Source organism: Nerophis ophidion, linkage group LG01, assembly GCF_033978795.1.
Source record: "Nerophis ophidion isolate RoL-2023_Sa linkage group LG01, RoL_Noph_v1.0, whole genome shotgun sequence".
Lineage (NCBI taxonomy): Eukaryota > Metazoa > Chordata > Actinopteri > Syngnathiformes > Syngnathidae > Nerophis > Nerophis ophidion.
The window spans coordinates 90,951,113-90,962,284 of NC_084611.1; positions in this window are offsets into that span (position 1 = coordinate 90,951,113).

Genomic DNA, 11,172 nt, shown 5'->3' on the forward strand with positions numbered 1-11,172 from the left:
TGCCGCGATCATGTCTTCATTGACCATACTTGTTGGGCTTGTAGTAACTTCCAGAAGTGCAGGGAACACAAATGTCCTGTGGGGGGCGCTATGGCACCTGAGCAGTGTATTAATATTCTACTGAAATGAGATTGTCTTATATAAACTAGGGATAGCAGCTCCATTCTATGTGTCATACTTGATCATTTCGCAATATTGCCATATTTTTGCTGAAAGGATTTAGTAAAGAACATCGGCGATAAAGTTGGTCGCTAATAAAAAAGCCTTGCCTGTACCGGAAGTAGCAGACGATGTGCGCGTGACGTCACGGGTTGTGGAGCTCCTCACATCTGAACATTGTTTACAATCATGGCCACCAGCAGCGAGAGCGATTCGGACCGAGGAAAGCGGCGATTTCCCCATTAATTTGAGCGAGGATGAAAGATTTGTGGATGAGGAAAGTAAGAGTGAAGGACTACAAAAAAAATAGACAGCAGTGCGATTCAGATATTAGACAAATTTACTAGAATCATTCTGGATAATCCCTTGTCTACATATTGTGTTACTAATGTTTTAGTGGGATTATATGGTCGTATCTGAAAGTAGGGGGGTGTGGCCACAGGCGTGGTGACCGCCAGTGTGTTTGAGGGAAGCCACGTTTCTTGAGGCGAAGGCAGCCGGCAGTCAGGGGCGGCCGGTGGGAGGAGGCAAAGGAGTCCTTATGTATGTATGTACATACATACATTGATTGATACTTTTATTAGTAGATTGCACAGTACAGTACATATTCCGTACAATTGACCACTAAATGGTAACACCCCAATAAGTTTTTCAACTTGTTTAAGTCGGGGTCCACGTTAATCAATTCATGGTACAAATATATACTATCAACATAATACAGTCATCACACAAGTTAATCATCATAGTATGTACATTGACTTATTTACGTTATTCACAATCTGGGGGCTGGGATGAGGAGCTTTGGTTGATATCAGAACTTCAGTCATCAACAATTGCATCAACAGAGAAATGTGGACATTGAAACAGTGTAGGTCTTATTTAGTAGGATATGTACAGCCAGCAGAGAACATAGTGAGTTCACATAGCATAAGAACAAGTATATACATTAGAAGTACATTTGAGTTGTTTATAATCCGGGGAGATGGGATGTGAATGGAGGAGGGTATTACTAAAGTGTTGAAGTTGCCTGGAGGTGTTGTTTTAGAGCGGTTTTGAAGGAATATAGAGATGCACTTACTTTTATACCTGTTGGGAGTGCATTCCACATTGATGTGGCATAGAAAGAGAATGAGTTAAGACCTTTGTTAGATCGAAATCTGGGTTTAACGTGGTTTGTGGAGCTCCCCCTGGTGTTGTGGTTATGGCGGTCATTTACGTTAAGGAAGTAGTTTGACATGTATCAAGGAGGTGTACGTACATAGATGTATGTATGTACATGTATACATTAATGTACACATGTATGTATGTATGTTTGTACATGCTCAGGTACACAGTGTATGTATATATATATATCAATCAATCAATCAATGTTTATTTATATAGCCCCAAATCACAAATGTCTCAAAGGACTGCACAAATCATTACGACTACAACATCCTCGGAAGAACCCACAAAAGGGCAAGGAAAACTCACACCCAGTGGGCAGGGAGAATTCACATTCAGTGGGACGCCAGCGACAATGCTGACTATGAGAAACCTTGGAGAGGACCTCAGATGTGGGCAACCCCCCCCCTCTAGGGGACCGAAAGCAATGGATGTCGAGCGGGTCTAACATGATACTGTGAAAGTTCAATCCATAGTGGCTCCAAGACAGCAGTGAGAGTCCCGTCCACAGGAAACCATCTCAAGCGGCTCAGCAGCGTAGAGATGTCCCCAACCGATACAGGCGAGCGGTCCATCCTGGGTCCCGACGAGCGGTCCATCCTGGGTCTCGACTCTGGACAGTCAGTACTTCATCCATGGTCATCGGACCGGACCCCCTCCACAAGGGAGGGGGGGACATAGGAGAAAGAAAAGAAGCGGCAGATCAACTGGTCTAAAAAGGAGGTCTATTTAAAGGCTAGAGTATACAGATAAGTTTTAAGATGAGACTTAAATGCTTCTACTGAGGTAGCATCTCGAACTGTTACCGGGAGGGCATTCCAGAGTACTGGAGCCCGAACGGAAAACGCTCTATAGCCCGCAGACTTTTTTTGAGCTCTAGGAATCACTAATAAGCCGGAGTCTTTTGAACGCAGATTTCTTGCCGGGACATACGGTACAATACAATCGGCAAGATAGGCTGGAGCTAGACCGTGTAGTATTTTATACGTAAGTAGTAAAACCTTAAAGTCACATCTTAAGTGCACAGGAAGCCAGTGCAGGTGAGCCAGTACAGGCGTAATATGATCAAACTTTCTTGTTCTTGTCAAAAGTCTAGCAGCCGCATTTTGTACCAACTGTAATCTTTTAATGCTAGACATGGGGAGACCCGAAAATAATCCGTTACAGTAATCGAGACGAGACGTAACAAACGCATGGATAATGATCTCAGCGTCTTTAGTGGACAAAATGGAGCGAATTTTAGCGATATTACGGAGATGAAAGAAGGCCGTTTTAGTAACGCTTTTAATGTGTGACTCAAAGGAGAGAGTTGGGTCGAAGATAATACCCAGATTTTTTACAGTCACCTTGTTTTATTATTTGGTTGTCAAATGTTAAAGTTGTATTATTAAATATACATATATATACATATATGTATACGTATATGTGTATATATACGCATATAAATATACGTACATATACATTTATGTATATAACTATACATACATATATGTATATAAATATACATAAATACATACATATATAAATATACATGCATATTCATACAGTATATACATATTTACATATATATACACACACTATATATATATATATTTATATATATATACTTTGTGTACCTGAGCATGAACAAACATATACAATTGTACACATGTAAGTACTTTCCAGGGGCATGTATGTACTATTATATGTACATGTACACAATTTTAAAGCAAGTATGCTTGGCAGACAACACACTGACATAAAGTAAGGCTTCCATCTTTCAAAATGCCCTAGCTTTATGCTTATATACACCGAATTTGCCATTGACAAGCTATTATATTAGCATGAGATATTTCCATCCAACCATATTCTTCCGCTTATTCCCTTTGGGGTCACGGGGGCCACTGGTGCCTATCTCAGCTACAATTGGGCGGAAGGCGGTGTACACTCTGGACAAGTCGGCTCCTCATCGTACATTTTAAATTTGCTAATTAAAAAAAAAACTACAGCTAAGACAAACGTTGCAATAATAAGTGCATTACTGCCAGTGAAAACAATTTGTGGGGCGCAACATGACATTCACTTCCTCGTTAGTTAGTTGGGGAGTGGGGGGGTTAGCCTCGTTAGCATGTGTGGCCATTGTCTGCTCCCACAATGGCAACTAGACATTAAGATGCAAATGGAGCTCATTTTCTAGCTGATGAGCTGCTTCGGCCTTGCAACGCTCCCTGCTGGCATCGAACACGCGACTCAGTGTGAAGAAGTCACCGCAAGGAACAAAAGGTCAATTGTTCAGATGAAGACAATAAACATCGATGGTCTTATATTGGTCGTTAAAGATGGGACGTCAAACACGTTTGGAGTGAGGGTCACATGCCAATTATGGCTGCCCTCACAGTGAATATTTATGATCAATCAATCAATGTTTACTTATATAGCCCAAAACCACCAGTGTCTCAAAGGGCTGCACAACGACATCCTCGGCTCAGATCCCACATCAGGGCAAGGAAAAACTCAACCCAATGGGATGATGTATAATACTTACTAATATCTATGATGTATATACTGGGAGGAAAAAATTAAAGATTAAAATAAAATAAAATAAAAAAATCGGTCTAAGCGTGGGCCCCTGGAGAGGGGGTCCAGACTGAGGCCAAGGGAAAAAAAACCCAACTCATCGCCATAGCACACATCCCTCTTACATGTGTGTAAGAGGGAAACATCAAAGAAAACAAAGGACATAAAAGACATTAAAGTAGCGGAGCTGATGCAACCAGACACTTCTACATACATCTATGAATAAAAAGTAAAAGAAACATATACACTGTGGTGGCCTCTGCGGTGTTCCACGCCATGGTCTGCTGGGGTGGAGGGAGCGTGGCCAGAGACTGGAGCAGACCCAACAAAGCAACCAAGAGAGCCGACTCCACTCTCAGCCGCCAACCAAGTCTCGGCCAGTGTCCGGTCCGCATGGATGAGCGAGGATACGTCCAAGGAGACTGAGGTGTCTGATACCTGCTCATTCAGCCTAGACACTGTGAAACTTCTCCGTCCCGGCACTCATTATCTATATACAATATTTATCAATATCAATGATGTATGTAAAATAATTATTTATGTCATAAAATGTATTAATATTTGTGATGTATATATGTATGATTTATATACAATATTTATTAATATATTATATGTGTATAAAGTGTTAATATTTATGTATATAAAATATTAAAAATGTTTGATGTACATTATTATATATATAAAATATTTAATATTTATGTATATAAAATATTTCTTAATGTATATAACATGTTTATTAATTATTATATATATAAAATATTTAATTATGAATATAAAATATTTAATATATATGTATACAAAATATTTTTGATGTATATAAAATATGTATTTATGATGTATGTATCAATATGTATGATGTATATACACTATTAATATCTATGATGTATATAAAATATGTATTAATATTTATGTATATGAAATATTTAAAATTTTTGATGGATATAACATATCTATTATTTATGATGCATATAAAATATTACTATCAATGACGTATATAAAATATCTATAGGTATATAAAATATTATTAATATTTATGATGTATATATGTATGATTTATACACAATATTTCTTATGTATATAAATGTGTTAATATTCATGTGTATACAATATTTAATATTTTTGATGTATACAACATATTTATTCATATTTATGAGATATATTACACAATATTAATATTTATGTATATAAAATATTTAATATTTTTGATGTATTTAACAGTTAATATTTATGATGTATATAAAATATGTATTAATATCTATAATGTATATAAAATATGTTTATAACATATATGTATACAAAATACTTTATTTTTAATGTATATAATTTTTATTTATTTTTATGTGTGTATGTATTAATATGTGAGATGTATATTACAATATTTATTAATATCTATGATGTATATGAAATATGTATGAATATGAAAATATTTAAATTTTTTATTATATAACATTTATTAATATTTATGACGTATATAAAATTAAATCAATTATGTATATAAAATATGTATTATTTATGTATATAAAATATGTATTATTTCTGATGTATATATGCATTAGTATATAAAAGATTTATTATATATTTTGTACATAAAACATGAAATAATATGTACATACAATATTTAATATTTTTGATGTATATAAAATATTTATGTGTATAAAATACTTTATATTTTTGGTGTATATAAAATATTTATGATGTATTTATGTATTATGTATATACGATAGGCCCTGCGATGAGGTGGCGACTTGTCCAGGGAGTACCCTGCCTTCCGCCCGATTGTAGCTGAGATAGGCGCCAGCGCCCCCCCCCGCGACCCCGAAAGGGAATAAGCGGTAGAAATGGATGGATGGATATATACGATATTTATTCATATCTGTTATGTATATAAAATATTTAGTATTTAGATAGATAGATAAATAGATAGATAGTACTTTATTGATTCCTTCAGGAAAATTAAAATTCCAGCAGCAGTGAACAGAGTTGACATCAATTTTAAAAAGTAAAAAGTAAACAACGGGGGTTTTAATGGAAACAAAATACAGAAATATTACAATAAGAATAAAAATAAAAAGCAACAATGGGAATAAAAATATAACAGTAAAATGATTGATGTATATAACATATTTAATATTGTTTAAGTATATAAAATCTTTATTAATATTTATGATGTATCTAAAGTATGGAATAATATTTATGTATATAAAATATGTATCAATATTTATGATGTATATATGTATTATGTATATACAATATTTTATCACATATATTGTGTATATAAAAGATGTATTAATATTTATGTATATAAAATACTTTATATTTTTGATGTATGTAAATATGTATGATGTATCTATTATATGTATGAAGTATATACAATATTCATTCATATCTGTTATGTATTAATATTGTTGATGTATATAAAATATTCAATATTGATGTATATAAAATATTTAATATTTATATATTTATTTTACATGCTTTTTATAAATTTACCAATAAATTGATAACTTGCTTTGAAGGTGACAAGCAGATATTACATATATACTTACATCATGTATATATTACATATTATGAATGTTACTACATTTAATATATACTTACAGCAAGTATATATATATATATATATATATTATATATATATATATATATATATATATATATAAACTGGTTGGAGGTTTTCGGATGTTTTTAGAGCGCTTTGTAGGCGGAACTGAGCGACTCCCGTTGGCTTCATTGTCAGCTGACTCTTGCTAAAGTTTATTTACGACTTAGAATGTATAAAAAAAGTAGGTGTTGTTGAATGATAGACAAAATTCCAAAAACGCTGTTCCCCTTTAAATGTAAGTTGATTTTGGTTTTAGGGTTTATGTAACTCGAGTGGGATTACACTTACTTTGAAGGGATAACATTTTTAATTGTTTAAGAATAATGAGAAATGGGACACACCGACTCAGCAGCTTTTATGCTATCGGCTGCTAATGTGAGAAATACATTTTCATACGCAATTTTAGTCCTCAAGTCAAAAACACAAATCGTCAAGAATATTTCAAACGTGAAATGAAATATCAGAAAATGCCACTTTTACTTTGCTATTTTTTTCAACCTTCTGAAGGGGCCTGGGGAGTCATGGGGGTCAGAGGTCAAAGAGGATTTGGGAGATTAGACTGCAGGCTTTGTCTGAAGACTTGGAGATTTAAAAAAAAAAAAAAGCTTTGCAGGGGGAGGGGGGGCTTGGACGGTAGGGGGGGGGGGGGTGTGTGTGCAGATTTTGGAGGCAGGTGTTGATGATATTTTCAGAATAAAAGCTCCTTGATGTTTTAATGCGACTTGTTAGTGTTTACATAGTGTTCCGATATTTGGCTTCATTATGAAATGACATCAACTCTCTGAAAGTTGAGTTGATTAGCAGTCATCAGAGGTGTGTTTATCAGGATTGGATATCAGAATAGGTTTGATTGATGTAAAACAGTGCTAAACACCTGAGTGTAGAGCGTGATGTATAGTAGTGGAAGAAAGAGACAAACAGATTATATCTCCTAATGAGTTGGTATCCACGAAACGGGCTTGATGAGATGAACCTGTAGTCTATTTACCTCTTTTTAATACTAAATCAATCAATGTTTACTTATATAGCCCTAAATCACCAGTGTCTCAAAGGGCTGCACAAGCCACAACAATATCCTCGTTTCAGATCCCACATCAGGACAAGGAAAAACTCAAACCAATGATACAATTAGAAACCAGGGCGACCGGTACAATGGACGTCGAGTTGATCTTACATAATAGTGTGAGAGTCCAGTCCATAGTGGATCTAACATAATGGTGAGAGTCCAGTCCATAGTGGATCTAACATAATAGTGTGAGAGTCCAGTCCATAGTGGATCTAACATAATAGTGTGAGAGTCCAGTCCATAGTGGATCTAACATATTAGTGAGAGTCCAGTCCATAGTGGATCTAACATAATAGTGAGAGTCCAGTCAATAGTGGAACTTACATAATAGTGAGAGTCCAGTCCATAGTGGATCCAACATAATAGTGAGATTCCAGTCCATAGTGGATCTAACATAATAGTGTGAGATTTCAGTCAATAGTGGATCTAGCATAATAGTGTGAGAGTCCAGTCCATAGTGGATCTAACATAATAGTGTGAGAGTCCAGTCCATAGTGGATCTAACATAATAGTGTGAGAGTCCAGTCAATAGTGGATCTAACATAATAGTGTGAGAGTCCAGTCAATAGTAGATCTAACATAATAGTGTGAGAGTCCAGTCAATAGTGGATCTAACATAATGGTGAGAGTCCAGTCCATAGTGGCTCATAACATAATAGTGTTAGTCCAGTCCATAGTGGATCTAACATAATAGTGTGAGAGTCCAGTCCATAGTGGATCTAACATAATAGTGTGAGAGTCCAGTCCATAGTGGATCTAACATAATAGTGAGATTCCAGTCCATAGTGGATCTAACATAATAGTGTGAGAGTCCAGTCCATAGTGGTTCTAACAAAATATTAATCAATCAATCAATGTTTACTTATATAGCCCTAAATCACTAGTGTCTCAAAGGGCTGCACAAACCACTACGACATCCTCGGTAGGCCCACTTAAGGGCAAGGAAAACTCACACCCAGTGGGACGTCGGTGACAATAATGACCCAGTGGTAGTGTGAGAGTCCAGTCCATAGTGGATCTAACATAATAGTGAGAGTCCAGTCCATAGTGGATCTAACATAATAGTGAGAGTCTAGTCCATAGTGGATCTAACATAATAGTGAGAGTCCAGTCCATAGTGGCTCTAACATAATAGTGAGAGTCCAGTCCATAGTGGATCCAACATAATAGTGAGAGTCCAGTCCATAGTGGATCTAACATAATAGTGAGAGTCCAGTCCATAGTGGATCTAACATAATAGTGAGAGTCCAGTCCACAGCAGGGCCAGCAAGAGACCATCCCGAGCGGAGACTGGTCAGCAGCGCAAAGATGTCCCCAACCGATGCACAGGCGAGCAGTCCATCCTGGGTCCCGACTTTGGACAACCAGTGCTTCATCCATGGCCACCGAACCAACCTATATGTATGCATATATGTATTCGGATGTGAATCAATTATTTTCAAACATCGTTGCAGGTTCTACCTTGTGATTGACATCTCCAGCTGTGCGACGCACTAAGCCGCACAAACAATACACAAAATATATACTTTTAACGAAACTTCTGAAATGACAATTTGATTCTTTTATTTTGAAATCCTCCTCTCACCAGCTGAATGGTAGAGAGTAAAAAAAAAAAAAAAAAAAAACCCAACCCTTTCTGTCAATTAGGCTAATACGCTAATGTGTTAGCCTGTTCACATATGTGCAATATGGCCCTCTGCACATTTGTTCCCACACATAGCCTGGGGTGGGGGAAACATTGCCCCCGCTAATGTGAGGCGTGGAGCCTATTTTGGTGAGAAGAAACCAATGCCAACATTGAAAGGAACATATCTGTGGCTCCTACTCGCTAAATATATAGACTGCGGTCTTTAGCGAACAGGAGTCATGGCCAGCAGGGGAAACCAAGTTTCTGTTCGCCACCTACAGCAGAAAAAGTAGCAGAAAGACGACTCATATCTCAAGACGACTCGTTAAAGAATCTGGGTATTACTGTATCTTCGACCCAACTCTCTCGTTTGAGTCAAACATTAAGAGTGTTACTAAAACGGCCTTCTTTAATCTCCGTAATATCGCTAAAATTCACCCCATTTTGTCCACTAGCGACGCTGAGATCATTATTCATGCCTTCATTAAGTCTTGTCTCAATTATTGTAACAAATTATTTTCAGGTCTCCCCATGTCTAGCATTAAAAGATTACAGTTGGTACAAAATGCGGCTGCTAGACTTTTGATAAGAACAAGAAAGTTTGATCATATTACGCCTGTACTGTATATACCTTTATATACATATATACATACATATATACCTATACTGTATATACCTTTATATACATATATACATACATATATACCTATACTGTATATACCTTTATATACATATATACATACATATATACCTATACTGTATATACCTTTATATACATATATACCTATACTGGCTCACCTGCACTGGCTTCCTGTGCACTTAAGATGTGACTTTAAGGTTTTACTACTTACGTATAAAATACTACACGGTCTAACTCCATCCTATCTTGTCAATTGTATTGTACCATATGTCCCGGCAAGAAATCTGCGTTCAAAGGACTCTGGCTTATTGGTGATTCCCAGAGCCCAAAAAAAGTCTGCGGTCTATAGAGCGTTTTCTATTGGGGCTCCAGAACTCTGGAATGCCCTCCCGGTAACAGTTCGAGATGCTACCTCAGTAGAAGCATTTAAGTCCCATCTTAAAACTAATTTTGTTACTTTAGCCTTTAAATAGACCCCCTTTTTAGACCAGTTGATCTGCCGTTTCTTTTGTTTCTCCTCTGCCCCCCGGGGGTCACACAGGGCTGGTGGCTATGGATAAAGTTCTGGCTGTCCAGAGTTGGGATTCGGGGTAGACCGCTCGCCTGAGCATTAGTTGGGGAAATCTCTGTGCTGCGGACCTGTCGCCGCTCGGGATGGTCTCCGGCTGGCCCCACTATGGACTGGACTCTCACTATTATGTTTGATCCACTATGGACTGGACTTTCAGAATATTATACCAGACCCACTCGACGTCCATTGAATCCGGTCTCCCCTAAAGTCCTCTCCAAGGTTTCTCATAGTCATTCGCATCGAGGTCCCACTGGGTTGTGAATTTTTCCTTGCCCTTATGTGGGCTCTGAACAGAGGATGTCGTCGTGGCTTGTGCAGCCCTTTGAGAAACTTATGATTTAGGGCTATATAAATAAACAAATGATTGCTTAAAAGGTGGGACACTTGCAATGCGAGACACCACTTATCAACTTATTGAGGAATCAGACCGTCACAGCAGAGTCATGAAAGCAGTGCAGGGCTACGTTAAAAAGATGGCCGCGTGTAGCAAGTAAACCTGTTCATCTGGCTCCACCCCTTTGTGAGCAAGCACCCCTTTCCCATGCGAGTTAATGCAAGAGTACAGAATAAGAAGACCTCCAGATTGGTGTACATCTGCTGTTTCTGGCAACAGGACAAGACCTGGCGGTCGCAGCACAGACTTGCATTATTAACCGTATCCACTCAGCATCCCTTGCACCGGTCACCCAAGGGGGTGGGGGGGATCGCCACATCTACGGCCACTTCCAAGGTTTCTTCTTGTTCCCATTGGCTTAACTTTTTCTTGCCCTGATATGGGATCTGAAGA